At 52.0% G+C, this 17,009-nt stretch overlaps 1 protein-coding gene across 1 annotated transcript in view; it reads left to right on the top strand.

Annotated features, from left to right (window-relative positions):
• The window catches only part of MCUB (mitochondrial calcium uniporter dominant negative subunit beta), a 419,698-nt gene that overhangs the window by 233,777 nt on the left and 168,912 nt on the right, over positions 1-17,009 (top strand). The window lies entirely within an intron of this gene.

The raw sequence follows: 17,009 nt of genomic DNA, 5'->3' as shown, positions 1-17,009 counted from the left end.
AACCTCTGCGGCGGCGACACGCTTCTCTGGCAAGGCGACAGCAAAAGCTGCGACTGCGACAAGCTTCTTCTCGTTGAGTCACGCTTCCAGCTCTCAGCGACACACAGGCTTCTGCAGACAGAATTCCCAGCAAGGAAATTCAGAGGGGAGCTGGTGGTGAAGTCTTTCGCCGTTTCCGCCGCCACTGCCCCGGTCACTCTTTCCCCTCCTCCCGCTTCCCTGTTCCGGTCCCCGCAGTCCCGCCTCCCCTCACTGCCCATTGGCTACCCAGCCTCCCGCATCCCTGCTGACCCTCCCTCCGGGCTCCTACTTAGGGATCCTCACCGCGCTGGTCAGTGTGACCCCCCTGTGACCCACAGGCGGTCGCTCCTATCCCCTGCTGCTGCCTACGCCTGCCGCTGCCTACGCCTGCCGCTGCCTTTCACCCACTGCTACCCCCGTTGGCGCCACTTACCTCCTTCCGCCGCTCTCAGGTACCGGCCTCCGCTCGCTGCCTGCTTGTTTTTCTTCTTTTTCGCCGTTTCCGCCGCCACTGCCCCGGTCACTCTTTCCCCTCCTCCCGCTTCCCTGTTCCGGTCCCCGCAGTCCCGCCTCCCCTCACTGCCCATTGGCTACCCAGCCTCCCGCCTCCCTGCTGACCCTCCCTCCGGGCTCCTACTTATGACGCCCCTTCCGCGACCGCGCAGCGGACGCGCGCAGCGGGAGCGCCGATTGAGCGCCGAAGGTGCGCCAAAGGTAAGCCCGTCTGCGCCCGTCCGCGCCTGGACCGCGCCCAGCGCCAGACTCCCTGGTCCCCGCGCCCGCCAGCCCCCCCGCAGGATCTACGACTTCGCTACGCTCATCGCACTCAAAACCGCCCGAGCCCCCGGATGCTACCGAGCGTCCCCGCGACGCACCCATGGACCCTTCACCTGCCGATCCTGCAACTTCTCTTGCCTCCAAACAAGCACCACGCCCACCAAGACGGACAACAGCAACCACCTCAAGTGCATCCTGCTCAACACCCGCTCCGTCCACAGACACGCCGTGGAACTCTGGAACCTCCTCGACACCGCATCTCCGGACGTCGCCTTCCTCACGGAAACCTGGATGAACGACTCTTCAGCCCCCGACATCGCCATAGCCATCCCGGACGGCTACAAGATCATCAGGAAGGATCGCGTCAACCAGACCGGAGGAGGCATCGCCATCGTACACAAGAGCACCATTCGCATCTCGACTGACTCCATCGACGTATTCAACGCCGCCGAATACCTGCACTTCCAGATCCACACCGACCCCAAGACTACCCTCAGAGGCACCCTCATCTACAGACCCCCGGGACCACGCGCACAGTTCTGCGAAGACATCGCCGACTTCATCAGCCCTCACGCCCTCCCCTCCGCCGACTACATCCTCCTCGGGGACCTCAACTTCCGCCTGGAGAACAACAATGACCACAACACCACCGCCCTGCTGGATAACCTCGCCAACCTCGGACTTCAGCAACTGGTCAACACCCCCACCCACTTCGCCGGCCACACGCTCGACCCACTCTTCTTGTCCAGCAAGCACGTCACCTTCAGCCACTCCACCGGACTTCACTGGACCGACCACAGCTGCGTCCATTTCAGCTTCAGAAAGAACACGGTCCACAATCACCCGAAGCAGGCTCCCCACAGAAACTGGAGCAAGATCACCGCCGACCAGCTCGCCACCTCCCTCAGCCAGAGCCCACCTGCCAGGACCACGGACCCTAACACAGCTGCCCTCGACCTCACGCAGTGGCTGACCTCCTGTGCCGACGACCTCGCCCCACTGAAGAACCCCCCCTCCAGACCCAGAAGCAAGAAGGCCCCCTGGTTCACCGACGAACTCAAGGACTCCAAGAAGGCCTGCCGCACCCTCGAGAAGGCCTGGCTCCTCAACAAGACCGCCGACAACAGAACAGCACTCAAACTCGCCACTCACAGACATCACCAGCTCATCCGCACCACCAAGAAGAAATCTCTGCGGGAACGACTGGACAAGAACGCCCATGACAGCAAGGAGCTCTTCAACATCGTCAAGGAGTTCTCCAACCCCAGCACCGGCAACAACGACATCACTCCCTCACAGGACCTCTGCGACTCCCTCGCCTCGTACTTCCACCGCAAGATCGCCGACATCCACAACAGCTTCGACATTTCACCCCCGCACCCATCGGTTGTACCTTCGCGCCCCGCCGCCACCCTCCAGACATGGACCGAGGTGACCCCCGAAGACACGTCACGCATGATGAACACCATCCACTCCGGATCTCCGACCGACCCGTGCCCCCATCATGTCTTCAACAAGGCAGCCTCTACCATCGCACCCCACCTCCGAGACATCATCAACACCTCCTTCAACACAGCAACCTTCCCGGAGAGCTGGAAGCACGCCGAACTCAGCGCTCTGCTGAAGAAACCAACAGCGCACCCGACCGACCTCAAGAACTACCGCCCCATCTCGCTCCTTCCTTTCCCGGCCAAAGTCATCGAGAAGGTCGTCAACAAGCAACTGGCAGCCTTCCTCGAGACGAACAGATCCCTCGACCCATCACAGTCCGGATTCAGAGCCAACCACAGCACCGAGACCGCCCTCATCGCAGCCACCGACGACATCCGAGCCCTGCTCGACAACGGCGAAACAGCGGCACTCATCCTCCTAGACCTCTCCGCAGCATTTGACACTGTCTGCCACCGCACACTAGTCCAACGCCTCAACGACACCGGCATCCAAGGGAAGGCTCTGGAATGGATCATCTCATACCTCTCCGGCAGAACACAGAGAGTACGCCTCCCTCCGTTCCGCTCCGAGGCCACCGAAGTCATCTGCGGCGTCCCGCAAGGATCGTCGCTCAGCCCTACTCTCTTCAACATCTACATGAAACCCCTCGCTGCCATCGCACGCCAACACAACCTCAACATCATTTCCTACGCCGATGACACCCAGCTGATTCTCTCCCTCTCCAGAGACCCCGACACCGCCAAAGCCAGCCTGCACGAAGGGATGACAGACGTCGCTGAATGGATGAACATCAGCCGCCTGAAACTGAACACGGACAAGACAGAAGTCCTCATTCTGGGACCATCACCCTCCGCATGGGACGACTCCTGGTGGCCCCCGGCACTAGGCACCGCACCTGAACCGACGGACCACGCACGCAACTTGGGCGTCATACTGGATTCCTCCCTATCGATGACCAGACAAGTCAACGCCGTCTCCTCAGCTTGCTTCCACAACCTCCGCTTGCTCCGAAAGATCTTCCGATGGATCCCGACCGAGACCAGGAAGACGGTCACCCACGCTCTCGTCACCAGCAGACTAGACTACGGAAACACCCTCTACGCCGGTACTACAGCCAAGCTTCAGAAAAGACTTCAGCGTATCCAGAACGCCTCCGCCCGACTCATCCTGGACGTCCCCCGACGCAGCCACATCTCGTGCCACCTGAGAGACCTGCACTGGCTCCCTGTCAACAAGAGGATCACGTTCAGACTCCTCACCCACGCACACAAGTCCCTCCACGACATAGGCCCAGGGTACCTCAACAGCCGCCTCACCTTCTACACGCCCACCCGCCGGCTACGTTCCACTAACCTCGCCCTCGCCGTCGTCCCTCGCATCCAGAGAGCCACCGCTGGAGGAAGGTCATTCTCCTACCTGGCAGCTAAGACTTGGAACTCCCTACCCGTCCACCTGCGGATGACCCAGGACCACCTGGCCTTCAGGAAACAGCTCAAGACCTGGCTGTTCGAGCAGTAGCAGACCCCCTTCCCCAAGCGCCTTGAGACCCTTACGGGTGAGTAGTGCGCGATATAAGTTCCATGATTGATTGATTGATTGATTTTGTCCCTGAGACTTTAGCAGGAGGCAAGCACAAATTCAAGCCCTTGGAGAAATATTCTGCAAGATGATGAAAGTTATTTTAAAATTCCTTCTCCTTTCCATGGCAAGGAAGACCACACTGCAGGCCAACCCAGCAACACAGCGCACTGGCAGGGGGGCAGTCCACACTCCTACAGCTTCCATGGCTCTTCTCCTTGGCAAAGGTGTGTCTTGTTGTTCCAGAAGTGATCTAAAGTCTTGGGGTCTGGGTCCCCATATTTATACTGCAAAATCCTTTGTCCTCTGAAGGCAGAGGGGCCTGTACCTAGTCCAAACCAGTTCTGTGTAGTCCTGGAGCGCTTTGTTTACAGGACTCCTTCTTTCCTTTGGCAGGGTGGGCAAGGGTCCTCAGACACACCACAGGAGGTGGAGCCAGCATTGTGGAAGGCAGACACAGCCCTATTCAGGCCCAGGTGCTACTCCTCCCACCACTCTACGTGCAGATAGGTCTATTCAGCCTTGTGCTGACTCACCCTGTCTCCTAGAGTCTCCCAGCCCCTGTCACTCACAAAACCAGACATACAATACACAAGCTAGCAGAGGCAGGCTGGATGGTTAGGCAAGAAAATACCAGCTTTCTAAAAGTGGTATTTTCAAACACAGAATGTTAAAACCAACTTCACTAAAAGATGCATTTTATCATTCTGAGTTCAGGCATACTAAACTTGAATTTCTACCATGTTCTTTGGGTCAGTTAGGATTATAAGATGTTATAATCAAACTGCCCATTCTGGCCTATGGGGACCGGTAGCCTTGCAATAGTAAAAAACGAAAATGGTTTTAATTCACCATCAGGACATGCCACACACATCAGGGCATGTCCTACTTTTACATACAATGCACCCTGCCCTTGGGCCTACCTTAGGAGTGTGATATGTAGAAAAGGGAAGGTTTAGGGACTGGCAAGTGGGTGCACTTACCAAATCGACATGGCCATACTAGACTGCACACAGGCTCTGCAATGACAGGACTGAGACACACTTTACAAGCTGCTTCTATGGGTGGCACAATCAGTGCTGCAAGTCCACCATCAGTATTTGATTTACAAGACCTGGGCACACATGGTGCACTATACTAAGGTATCAATTGTTGTTTTTGCATGTGGCTTCCATAACTGACATCCGTTGCGATTCCCCCACACTTTCCAGCACTGTCTGTCATATCTCTCTGATTGCTTGGCTTCTATCCTCCCAATGCTGCCTTTTAAAGAACTTTTTTTTTTCTTTTTGGGTAATTTCTAGCTCTTGCCTTCTCTATCCACGGCTTCTCTCTTTGATACTTTTTCCGCATGTTCCCTTGTGCTCTGTGTTGTTCTTCTCTTTCTATACTTCTCCCACGCTGCCCATGTTGCTCACACTTTGGTGTGCTTCTCGCTGCCTCGTGTAGTTCTCTCCCTGACCCCACACGCTCTGTGTACTGCTCATGTGTGCTTCTACCACAATTTCCATTTTGCAGTCACTTGAATGTGCTTATTGCTCTCTTGTGCGCTTCTCCCCCCAAATACTGTGTTCTTCTCTCCATATGTATTTATTCTCCACAGTTGATCTCTTTCTCGTGCAGTGCTCCATGTTTGACCCCATCCACCCCCCTATTCCCTCCTCCTTTTGCTTCAGACATCAGAGGAACAGTTTACTCTTGCGATCTTTGGCTCCATTTTCAGTGACGATCATAGCCTCAGATGGAGAGCACGCCAGCTGTTGTTTTGTTTGTCTTTGGAGTGAGGTCAGCATACCTGCCAACTTACATGGTGCAGTGTGACACACGACGATATCGGCCCCCATCACAGGGTCTCCCGGTTAGGAGCTGATATCGCATGGTGGCAGGGAAAACGAGCTGAAAACCCAAACCACTGTAAATGGGGTTTTTCCATTTCGTTTTCGAGGCTTTGAACTGCTTTTATGTGGTATGAAAACACCCTGGGACATCTGCACCAGTTTTTGGGGGGGGAGGGAAGGTTTGGGGACGAGGTGGGGTCCAAAAGTGCCTCCTAGATACTTCTTCGCACGAGGCCCTGCCCCTTTCTAGCCCTCTCCTCCGTCTCACACGGTGAGATTGTTCTTCAAGTTGACGTACGTGGGTCAGTCCCAGCCGTTATTCACAGCCATCAACCCTTTACCAAAATGTTATCTCAACCTCCTGACTGAATGATATCCGTAAGAGATACCTGGAAATCACCTCCATCATCATAAGTGTTTGCTGTGTTGTTGTTGCCGTTCTCCTTTAGCTCCTCACGTCTTCAGGTATCAACATTCGGTGTTGCTATGCCTTTATTGTTTTACCTAAAAGGCCAATACAATATTTAGAACACAAATAAAGAGTGCTGCAGATTGCACTCAGTCTAGTTTGGTTACAATGGGTTATTTTTCCGGTCGTGACGTACATTTGAACGCATTCACACAGAGGCGCAACTAGAGCCACATTTCGGGGGGGGGGGGGGGGGGCTAAGAAAAAATTGCTGGGGTGGGGGGGGGGGGGGCTGAATCTTTTGAGCCATAGGCAGAGTGGAGCTGCAGGGGCTCTTAGAAGGGGTGAAACAACAGCGAGGCCTCATTAACATGCAAATGGTCTTTTAAAGACCTGTGAAGTGCTCGGGTGCGGCTGTGCGTGCGCCGGGAAGCTGTCTCAGCCCGGGCTGCCACACGCGAGGGGGGGGGGGGGGGCTGAAGCCCTGTGAGTCCAATGGGTGTTGCGCGCCTGCATTCACATGATATAAGGATGCGCGGGTCATCCGGGGAAAACTACTGTACGGGCTGGTACTGGTCTGATAAACTCTTGGCTGACTTGGGTAAACTGTGGCGTCAGCTGACAGCGCCTGTGCACGAGCTGCTGGGAGAGATGAATGCATTCCCCTCCCAACTCTCTAAATTTGGAATAATTATTGACTCGTCTGTCGACACAGACGCGCCCACATTGGCTGAAAAAGCCGAGGAACTCGCAAACTTTGCCGGAAATGATTTGCTGGAAGGTTGTCATCTTCTGGGGGAGGTGGACGCGTACATGTTTGTATGCCCGGCCCAGACCACCTTGTGCAGAACTGTGCACCTGATCGATTGCGGCTCAGAAAAAGAAAGTAACGTTCGAGCAAGGCGCTCTTTTCGTGCTCCTCAAAGAGCCTCACACGTTCCTATTCTGCATGATGCTGTTAAAAACTTGAGGTAAAAAAGCCTTATCGCCTGGCTTCTTGCCAGCTTTAAAAAAGACGCTGGCTTTCTTTGTTTTTAGGAGCAGTGTCTGTAAATACTTTCTGTCGCGTTTTAGTCCAAAGTTTAGAGCTTTTCCTACCTTTGTTTCTTCCCAGCCTTACGTCACGAGTGCAGATACGGGGAACAGAGCCCAGGCCGTGTTAAAGGGAAGTGAATGTCCGTAGCTGCTGTTGTGTGTCTTATTGTGACAGTTTGTCAGAGCAAGACTATTTCTAGCAGGGATAAGGAACCAGAAGATGCATAATTATAACATTATAATGTCAACACCATAGTAGGCATTATACCCAGGGCTTTAAGTGGGATGAAAAAACCTGGGGGGGGTGGGTCTCTCATAGGAGCGTGGCCGATGTAATTAAAGGTGTGGCTTAAAAAACACTTAACCTAAAATTCTGTACCTAGCATAGTGTGCCTCCCCACTGGTATTTTGCTGCTTCTGTCCATTCATAATGATATACAACACAACAAGTAACATTACACCTACAACAAGCCAGGACTATTTGCTTTGTCAGTGGTTGTAAATTGCATAAGATAAACGAGCAGCAACTATGACTTTGTTGTATATAATATTGAAAATGGTATTGGCTCTTGTGGGCCAAGTTATGGCGTAAGGCTAGAGCTGCCGACTTTCGAGCTGAGAGTGCAGTTGCGAGCCTCACGACGGCTCAACATCCTGTGATTCAACATATGAATTCTTGTGTGAAATAACTGGTGCTCATGATAGGATCTGATTCTTGCCTACCTGATTATTTCCAGGAATCTTCTCAGGTCGCCAGGATCTTTTTATCTACTAAATAGTGTAGAGGGGAGAAAATTCCAATCTCAATACATAATTTACAGAATCAAATTTCCGTTCCAAAGGACCACTGACTCCGAATCTAAATTTTTAAGATTTTATTACAACCGGGAATAAATGCACATACAAACACCTCAATACAAGGTGAAGAAAATAAATGGGCTCTAATACAAAGGAAATTCTACGCAAGAGTCTAATACGACTCAGAATAAAAAGGATAATCAGTTCTAAAAGCATCAATAAAACAATGGTTAGTCCAATCTCCAAATCTGAAACCATTAGCCTAAAAGAAAATAGTTATTCTTTCCCTACTCTATCTCTAAGGCATGGTTACTCATAGTACGGCCCGCGGGCCGCCAGCGGCCCGGCAAGCCTTTCTTGGCGGCCCGCGGACCTTACAAACATCCTACCTGTGTTTAAAAAAAAATAATGTTAGCAAACACTGCCGGGTGCAGCAGCCCGGACTCTGAAACTCTGCTCTGTGGGGGCCGGGGGATTCCAGTGATTGTCAAAGTGGAGATGCAGGGGCCTAAGAGGTGAAATACAACAAAGCTTATTAGCAAGTAAATGGTCTTTTAAAGACCTGTGAAGTACTCGGGTGAGGCTGTGTGTTTGCAGCAGGGAAGCTGTCTCAGTGCGGCTGTGTGTGCGCGCTGGGAAGCTGTCTCAGCCCGGCCTGAAGACTGACACACACATGGGGTGAGATGACATAGGGTTATGGAGGGAGGGAGAGGGAGACAGAGGGAGAGGGAGGGAAACAGAGGTTGACAGAGGGTGACAGAGAGAGGGAGACAGAGAGGCGCAGTCTGGGGGAGACAGAGGGAGGGAGACAGTGGGAGAGGGAGGGAGGCAGAGGGAGGGAAAGGAAGGAAGGCAGAGAGGGAGACAGAGGGAGACAGAGGGAGGGAGACAGAGGGAGGGAGAGAGACAGGGAGAGAAACAGGGAGAGAGAGGGTGGGAGACAGAGAGAGAGACGGAGGGAGGGAGACAGGGAGGGAGGAAGACGGAGGGAGACGGAGGGAGGGAGACAGAGGGAGGGAGAGAGACAGGGAGAGAAACAGGGAGAGAGAGGGTGGGAGACAGAGAGAGAGACGGAGGGAGGGAGACAGGGAGGGAGGAAGACGGAGGGAGACGGAGGGAGGGAGACGGAGAGAGACGGAGGGAGACAGAGGGAGACAGAGGGAGACGGAGGGAGAGGGAGGGAGACGGCAGGAGAGAGACAGAGGGAGTGGGAGGGAGACAGGGAGGGAGATGGAGGGTAACAGAGGGAGGGAGACAGAGGGAGGGAGAGAGACAGGGAGAGAAACAGGGAGAGATAGAGGGAGGGAGACAGAGACGGAGGGAGGGAGACGGAGGGAGATGGAGGGAGGGAGATGGAGAGAGACAGAGGGTCACGGAGGGAGAGGGAGGGAGACGGCGGGAGAGAGACAGAGGGAGAGGGAGGGAGACAGGGAGGGAGATGGAGGGTGACAGAGGAAGGGAGGGAGAGGGAGACCGGGAGGGAGACAGAGGGAGAGAGACAGAGGGAGGGAGACAGGGAGGGAGACAGAGGGTGACAGAGGGAGAGGGAGACAGGGGGGGAGACAGAGGGAAAGAGACAGAGGGAGACAGAGGGAGGGAGAGAGACAGGGAGGGAGACGGAGGGAGGGAGACGGAGGGAGGGAGGGAGACGGAGGGGGACAGAGGGAGGGAGGAGATGGAGGAAGAGGGAAGGAGAGAGACAGAGGGAGAGGGAGGGAGACAGGGAGACGGAGGGTGACAGGGAGGGAGACAGAGGGAGAGAGACAGAGGGAGAGACAGAGGGAGGGAGACAGAGGGAGGGAGACAGAGGGAGGGAGACAGAGGGAGGGAGACAGAGGGAGGGCGACGGAGGGAGGGTGACGGAGGGAGGGAGACGGAGGGTGACAGGGAGGGAGACAGAGGGAGAGAGACAGAGGGAGAGAGACAGAGGGAGAGAGACAGAGGGAGGGAGACAGAGGGAGGGAGACAGAGGGAGGGAGACAGAGGGAGGGAGACAGAGGGAGGGCGACGGAGGGAGGGCGACGGAGGGAGGGCGACGGAGGGAGGGCGACGGAGGGAGGGCGACGGAGGGAGGGCGACGGAGGGAGGGCGACGGAGGGAGGGCGACGGAGGGAGGGCGACAAAGGGGGAGACCGAGGGAGGAGGGAGACAGAGGGAGGAGGGCGACGGAGGGAGGAGGGCGACAGGGAGAGAGAGACAGGGAGAGAGAGACAGGGAGAGAGAGACAGGGGGAGAGAGACAGGGGGAGAGAGACAGGGGGAGAGAGACAGGGGGAGGGGGAGGGGGAGGGAGAGGGAGAGGGAGAGGGAGAGGGAGAGGGAGAGGGAGAGGGAGAGGGAGAGAGATCTGTGTATGCCGGGTCTGGTGGCTTAGTGGACGAAGGTGTCTTCTGCAGGGACCTGTGTTCAACCTCATGGTCACAAGCCCCGCCCCTCCCCCTCTGACCCCGCCCCCACCGGTGCGGCCCTCGGCCACAAACCACACTGTAAATTTGGCCCCCGAGAGAAAGTTTGTGAGTACCCATGCTCTAAGGTGACATCCCTACTTAGCATTTCCCTTCCCAGGCAAGAGAATAAAAAGGTGTCAGAAGTGAAGACTTCCTTAGAAGTACATTCACTTAGTCAGAGCTCTTTCTAAGATGCTCCTTCTAGCTTCCCATCTAAACCTCAACTGCTCAACCCACGGGGCACTGTTCCTAATAAAAAAATCCCAAAAACGTAGAACACGCCCTTCGGCACACCTCTTCTTCCAGTACTTTTCCTCTGAAACTTTTACTCCATCCAACGACGGTTAGTTTGACCTTGGGTCCCAGGCACCTTCTCCGCTGAAAGTATCATCCGCGCATTCCAATGTACTCCCCTGTTGGCTTCTCGTACCATCCTAACTCCTAAAACAAAGACCTAGTCTCTCTAACGAGCTAAATGTCCTTGCACCTGCAACAGAAACATGGGAACGAAAAACTTTTCTCTTCTCTAAGATTTTCTATTCTCCCAAAACACAAAGCCTTTACCAAGGGAAATCATTTTCGGCCTACAACGTTTAGCTAACATAAGAAATGAACAGGCCTTTCTCTTAACGTATATGCGATCAGGCCTTTACACTGTTAAACACACTCCTAAATCACACTCTAAGCTTTAGTTTCATTACTCTTATATACGTGAATAAGCAACCTGCACGTGTACCTTTAACATGGCGCACGTTTAAACTAACTCATTGCATTACGTGAGAATCAAACATTGTGTTTACTAAAATACATTCGCAATGATCTGCAGCATTACTCTTCATGAAAAGCATGGTTACATCTCTAATCACACCTATGTTAAAAAATTCTAGTGGTACATTTCAATGGGACACTTAACCTACGTTGATTAATATGTGGGTGCGGACTAACTGTGAATATGATGCACCCCTACAAATTTCCGGATAACGTGACGCTCTATCACTCCTGTAGAGCGCCCCAAGTCTGCGCTTTACACAACTGAAAAACAAGTTTCTTTAAAGTTACATCTAAAGCAGTGACAAATCGTACTATAGCAGAGGTGTCTTTTTCGTTCACCCGGAGGATAAAAATGGAGAGCCTGATAGGGACCCGTCTCGGCATCTGCTTTTAGCACCAGCAGGACCCGGCCCACTTAAAGCCCTGATTGTACCTGTGACTTCACATCCAGACTTTTCTTTAGCACACCATAGTTGGTTCTCCAAGGTAAATAAACCATTGTGCAAACTGTGCTGTGTTCTGTTGGCACCATCTTCTGTGACAAATACACACCTCGGCGAACTTCCCTCCTCGTCCTTCCAACTTTATGCAGCATTTTAGAGGCCACATTAACTTGCATTAATTGCTTCCTGGTCGTTGAGCCTCTTTTATTACCAAGCTCAGTGGAACTCGTATCAGCCTAGAAAGATTAAAGGCTGAGTCGGCCCTGGCAGGATTTAAACTCTCTTACAAACATATCTTGAAGCATGCACGTTAATCTACTGAGGTATCTGAATATTTTTCTCTTTCGCTGCACTTCCACTCCTTGTTCATTTTAATCTTCTCTCTATTCCTCTCCATCACAATTCGGGTGCCTACGATGAGTCCCCCTTTCTTTTTATAATCATTCTTTTCCTAAAATGTTCTCAGTTCTTCATCCTGTTCTGTCCCTTGCCATCTTTCCACAGCTACAGCTTTCTAGTCTTCTCTGTATTTTCACTTTCATGTCTATGTGCGGAATCTGTTCTCCATCCCCACATTTCATCGTCAAGTTTAGTTACCTCCTTCCGCTTCACCACCCTCTGGGCCTAATTCCCAAATGTAAATTTACACTTTTGTGTAAGTTTACTATTTTTTCGTATTCACAAACTACGAGTTTCATTTGACTATTAGTACAGTTTCGACTAGTTTCATTTTACCATTAGTAAATTTTCGACTGTTGAGACTCCGCACATAAAAAGATAGACCTGTCCTATCTTTTTATGTACAGACTTCACCGCCCCAATTGCAGAGTCTCTGCAGTCGTAAAATTAATAATAATACAATTATACTCTTAATTTCAGCATTTAAAAAAAATATTGTGATCTTAGCAAAAGTGTAAGTTTGTCTTTGTGAATCAGGCCCTCTGCCTCTTTCCTCCTTGTCACTTTCACTCTCTCCTCTGTCTTCTTCCTTCTAAGGTTATAGGAATCCTCCCTGCACACCGTAAACTTTTTAGGACAAAATTGGACACAGCATAGAGGTGTATTTTTTCCGGCAGTGATTGGTTTTATTCAAACAGGCGTCTGGTGTACAGTCGTAGAATATGAAAGTATCTTCTAGGCAAAGTCACTGGCATGGGTGAGGAAATGAAGCCTTTTGCACCACACCTGAGTCAATCTAAAACTTTACTCCCTTTACAAAACTTTAAATTTGGTTTATCCCATGCATTTTCCCCTGTTCTTTTCAAGCAGATGCAGGATTGTTTTCACCACCACTGTCTCCTCACAGCCAAACCCCTTGACATCATACATTTTTCAATTTACCAAATGTTGATGTAACCCACTAAGGGCGGTTTTTCTATCAACTTCTTTATATCCGCTTTGAAGGTACTGTTGTGTTTAATTTATGAAACTTATCCACAGAGTAACAATTCAATCCGTTTTTTAAATTTAGACTTGTACCTTACCACACAACTTTGTTTACCTACGTGACAGATTTTCTAACAAGATAGAGTCGCTTTTATCATTTACTGTTCTTGCGGCGTTATGGATTCTTAGGAGTAGTTTCTTTTCTGTAACTCCAGTTCTGTTGTAGGGGTATCTCTGTTATAGTCATAATCTAGTGAATAGTCCCGCCCATGTGCGTGGACCCCCGAGCAATAAAAATAATCTCTTAAGTTGTCAAGCCATGCAGACCTGCATCTACACTTAAGAGAGAATTCAAAGACAGATAATGCAGCCTATATCCACAGGCTACACTGTCCAGTACTTCAACTAGAAAATTCCACCAACATCCACAAACAGCACTGCCTGCCCAGCTTTTTCCACAGAGAAAAATCTGCCTCCACCAGCAAAAGCCACTGGAATGATAGAGAGGGAGGAATGGACAGACAAGCCCCATAGGCTGCCATTATGTGGCTCAGAACAGGATACTGTGCCTTTAAGAAAACTTTCCAGAACTTTTCCAGTATCCTAGAATGCACAGCAGGTCCCTTTTACTTTCAGTTCTTTTTGAAGGCGTAACACGCCAGACCTGTAGCATTCCTTACATTAACATTTATCTCTCCACCGGGGAGGAGGGCGGGCGCTTATGACTATAACAGAGATACCCCTACTACAGAACTGGAGTTACAGAAAAGAAACTACTCCTTCTGTAGTAGGGGATCTCTGTGTATAGTCATAATCTAGTGAATAGAATGGCAAGCCCATCCCCACACCAAAACGGCGGTGGAGAAGACTACAAAATAATACCACTACTGTGCGAACAAATTTTGCAGCGAAGCCTGCCCAACCTGAGCATCTGCCCTGGCATCCGTGTCCAGACAGTAATGCTCAGCAAAGGTATGGACCGACCTCCAAGTGGCCGCCTTGCAGATTTCTGCAATCGGAACATACCGCAGCAAAGCAGTCGTGGCAGCTTTGCCCCTGGTGGAATGAGCCTTGGGTTTACCCCCTAAGGTCTTATTAGCCTTTTGGTAACACAATTGTATACAGGACACAATCCACCGAGAGATGGACTGTTTGGAGGTAGCAAGACCGGTCCTGACTGATCCATAATTGATAAATAATTGGTCTGACCTACGAATATCTTTGGTCTTATCAAGATAAAACTTCAACACCCTCCTAACGTCCAGGGAATGTAGAGACCTTTCCGCTGGAGAAGAGGGATTCTGAAAAAACGTAGGTAAAGTTATGGTCTGGTTGACATGAAAATCAGATATAACCTTCGGAAGAAATTTAGGGTGAGTACGCATAACAACCTTAGCAGCATGAAATACAGTATAAGGTTCTTGGCAACCCAACGCCTGAAGTTCACTCACCCTGCGGGCCGATGTAATGGCCACTAGGAACGCCGCCTTCCAAGACAGGTGCTGCAACGAAGCCTTGTGAATAGGTTCAAAAGGCTCCTTCATCAATCTGGACAGCACCACATTCAATTCCCATGAAGGCGAGGGAAGTCTGACAGGAGGGAACACTTTCTTCAAGCCTTCCAAAAAATCCTTGATCACAAGGATCTGAAAGAAGGAAGTCTGTGAAGGGCATTTCCTGTAAGCAGTCAAAGCAGCGAGATGAACCTTAATGGAATGGAAATTAAGGCCAGACTGCGCCAAATGCAAAAGGTACGGAAGGATAACATCTTCCTTACATGTCGTCGGGTCAAAGTTCTTGGACTTGCACCAGATGCAGAATCTCTTCCACTTGTAAGCATAGGACGTCCTAGTGGAAGGTCGCTTAGCCTCTTTCAGTATATCCATACAATCTGCTGGTAGATTCAAATGGCCATATTGCACTATCTCAGGAGCCATGCCACCAAACTCAAAGACGAGAGGTTGGGGTGCACCATCTGCCCCCCGAACTTCGTGAGAAGGTCCGGCCTGCACGGCAGCCGTATGTGAGGAAGGAGAGACCGGTGAAGCAGGTCCGTGAACCACCACTGTCTGGGCCATTCCGGGGCAATCAGGATCATCCACGCCCCGGACTGGGACAGCTTGATGAGCACCACCAGAATCAGGGGAATGGGTGGAAAAGCGTACAGAAAGCTGTTCGACCAGTCGATCCATAGCGCATTTCCCAGCGTCCCCCGCTGGTAGTACCTGGATGCGAAGTCTCGGCATTTGCTGTTTTCAGCGGTGGCGAACAGATCGACGTCTGGAGTCCCCCACCTTGCGAAGACGTCCCCTAGTACTTCGTCGTTTATGACCCATTCGTGGTTTTCCTGAATCAGTCTGCTCAGTGCGTCCGCCTGAACATTCTGCACACTTGGCAGATGCGTGGCCGTAATCGTCAGTCCTCGGGCCAGAAGCCAGTGCCAGATCGACTGCGCCTCCTGCGACAGAGTGCGTGATCTCGACCCCCCCTGCTTGTTGAGGTAATACATCGTGGTTGTATTGTCCGTCTGTACAAGCAGCGAGTTGGTCTGGAAGGACGGATGGAAGGCCTTCAATGCCAAGTACACGGCTCTGAGTTCCAGGAAATTGATGTGGTACGTCGACTCCAACGGGGACCACTTTCCTTGTATCTGTAAGTCTCCGGAGTGCGCTCCCCAGCCTTGGAGAGACGCATCCATCACGATACTCTTCGTGGGAATGTCCTTGTGGAAGGGAACCCCCCTGAGGAGATTTTCCGCCGAACACCACCACTTCAGCAAATGAAGAGCATGCAGAGACAGCTGTATCTTGTCGTCCCAAGAACCTGTCCTCTGATCCCACTGATCCTCCAAACACTCCTGCAGTGGTCTCATGTGCAGCCGTGTGTGAGGCGTGAGGAAGATACAGGAGGCCATCGATCCCAGCAGCGAAGACACCTTCCTCACTGTCGTCGATGGAGCGGTCATAAGAGCCTGAGCCTTCCGAAGGAGTGATAACCGTCTCTCCTCCGAAGGAGACACGCTTGCTGACAGCGTATTGATGGAGGCCCCCAAGTACTGTGTGCACTGGACCGGAGTCGGGACAGACTTGGACATGTTGACGTGCAACCCCAGCTTGTTCAAGAGAACGCACGTCTTCTGGAAGTGCGCTTGTGCTTCCGAGAAGGAGAAGGCCTTGATCAACCAATCGTCCAGGTACGGGTAGACAAACACCTTGTTCCTCCGCAGGTGTGCAGCTACCACTGCCATGCACTTCGAGAAGGTCCGGGGCGCAGACTTTAGCCCAAATGGCAGTACTGTGTATTGATAATGATTGGCGCCGACTTGGAATCGCAGGAACTTTCTGTGCAATGGGCACATGGAAGTACGCATCCTGTAGGTCTATGGCACATAGCCAGTCTCCCCGTTGCAGCTGAGGGTAAATCTGATGTAACGATAGCATGCGGAATTTCTCTCTACGAATCCATTTGTTTGCTTGCCGCAAATCCAGAATGGGCCTGAACTCGTTCTTGTCCTTCTTGCGAACCAGGAAGAACCGAGAGTACAGACCTCTTCCCCTTTGAGACAGAGGTACGTCTTCCACAACAGGATGTCTGCCTCCGTCTGGAGCTCTTGCAGTTGATACTGTGAGCTTACTGGCGGAATCGCTGGAGGCGGGCTGATGAACCGAAGACTGTATCCATTGCAAACAATATTCAGCACCCACTTGTCCTGAGTAATTTTTCTCCACTCTGCCAGAAAAAATTTAACACTTCCCCCCCACTGGAGTGGGTAACGGTTGCAGGGGAAGTAATCGCTCAGGGCCGAGACCCAGCCGGGTCCTTGGTCGCTGTAGCGGACTGCTGGCCTCCTCTACCCTTCTGGCGCTTCTGGAAGGGTTTCCGGAACTGCTGCTGCTGTTGTTGCTGCTGTCCCGAGGCCTGCCCACGCCCTCTGCATGCGGCCCCGAACCGTCTCTGGAACGGGCGCTTTTTCTTCTCAGGCTTCTCTAACCCGACAGCCGTCAGGGTCTCTGCCTCCGTCCTCATGCGGGCCATTTCGTCATCCGCATGCTTGC

The sequence above is a fragment of the Triturus cristatus genome, chromosome 2_2, assembly GCF_964204655.1.
Source record: "Triturus cristatus chromosome 2_2, aTriCri1.1, whole genome shotgun sequence".
In the NCBI taxonomy this organism is placed as follows: Eukaryota; Metazoa; Chordata; class Amphibia; order Caudata; family Salamandridae; genus Triturus; species Triturus cristatus.
This window is presented reverse-complemented; position numbering and strand designations above follow the sequence as displayed.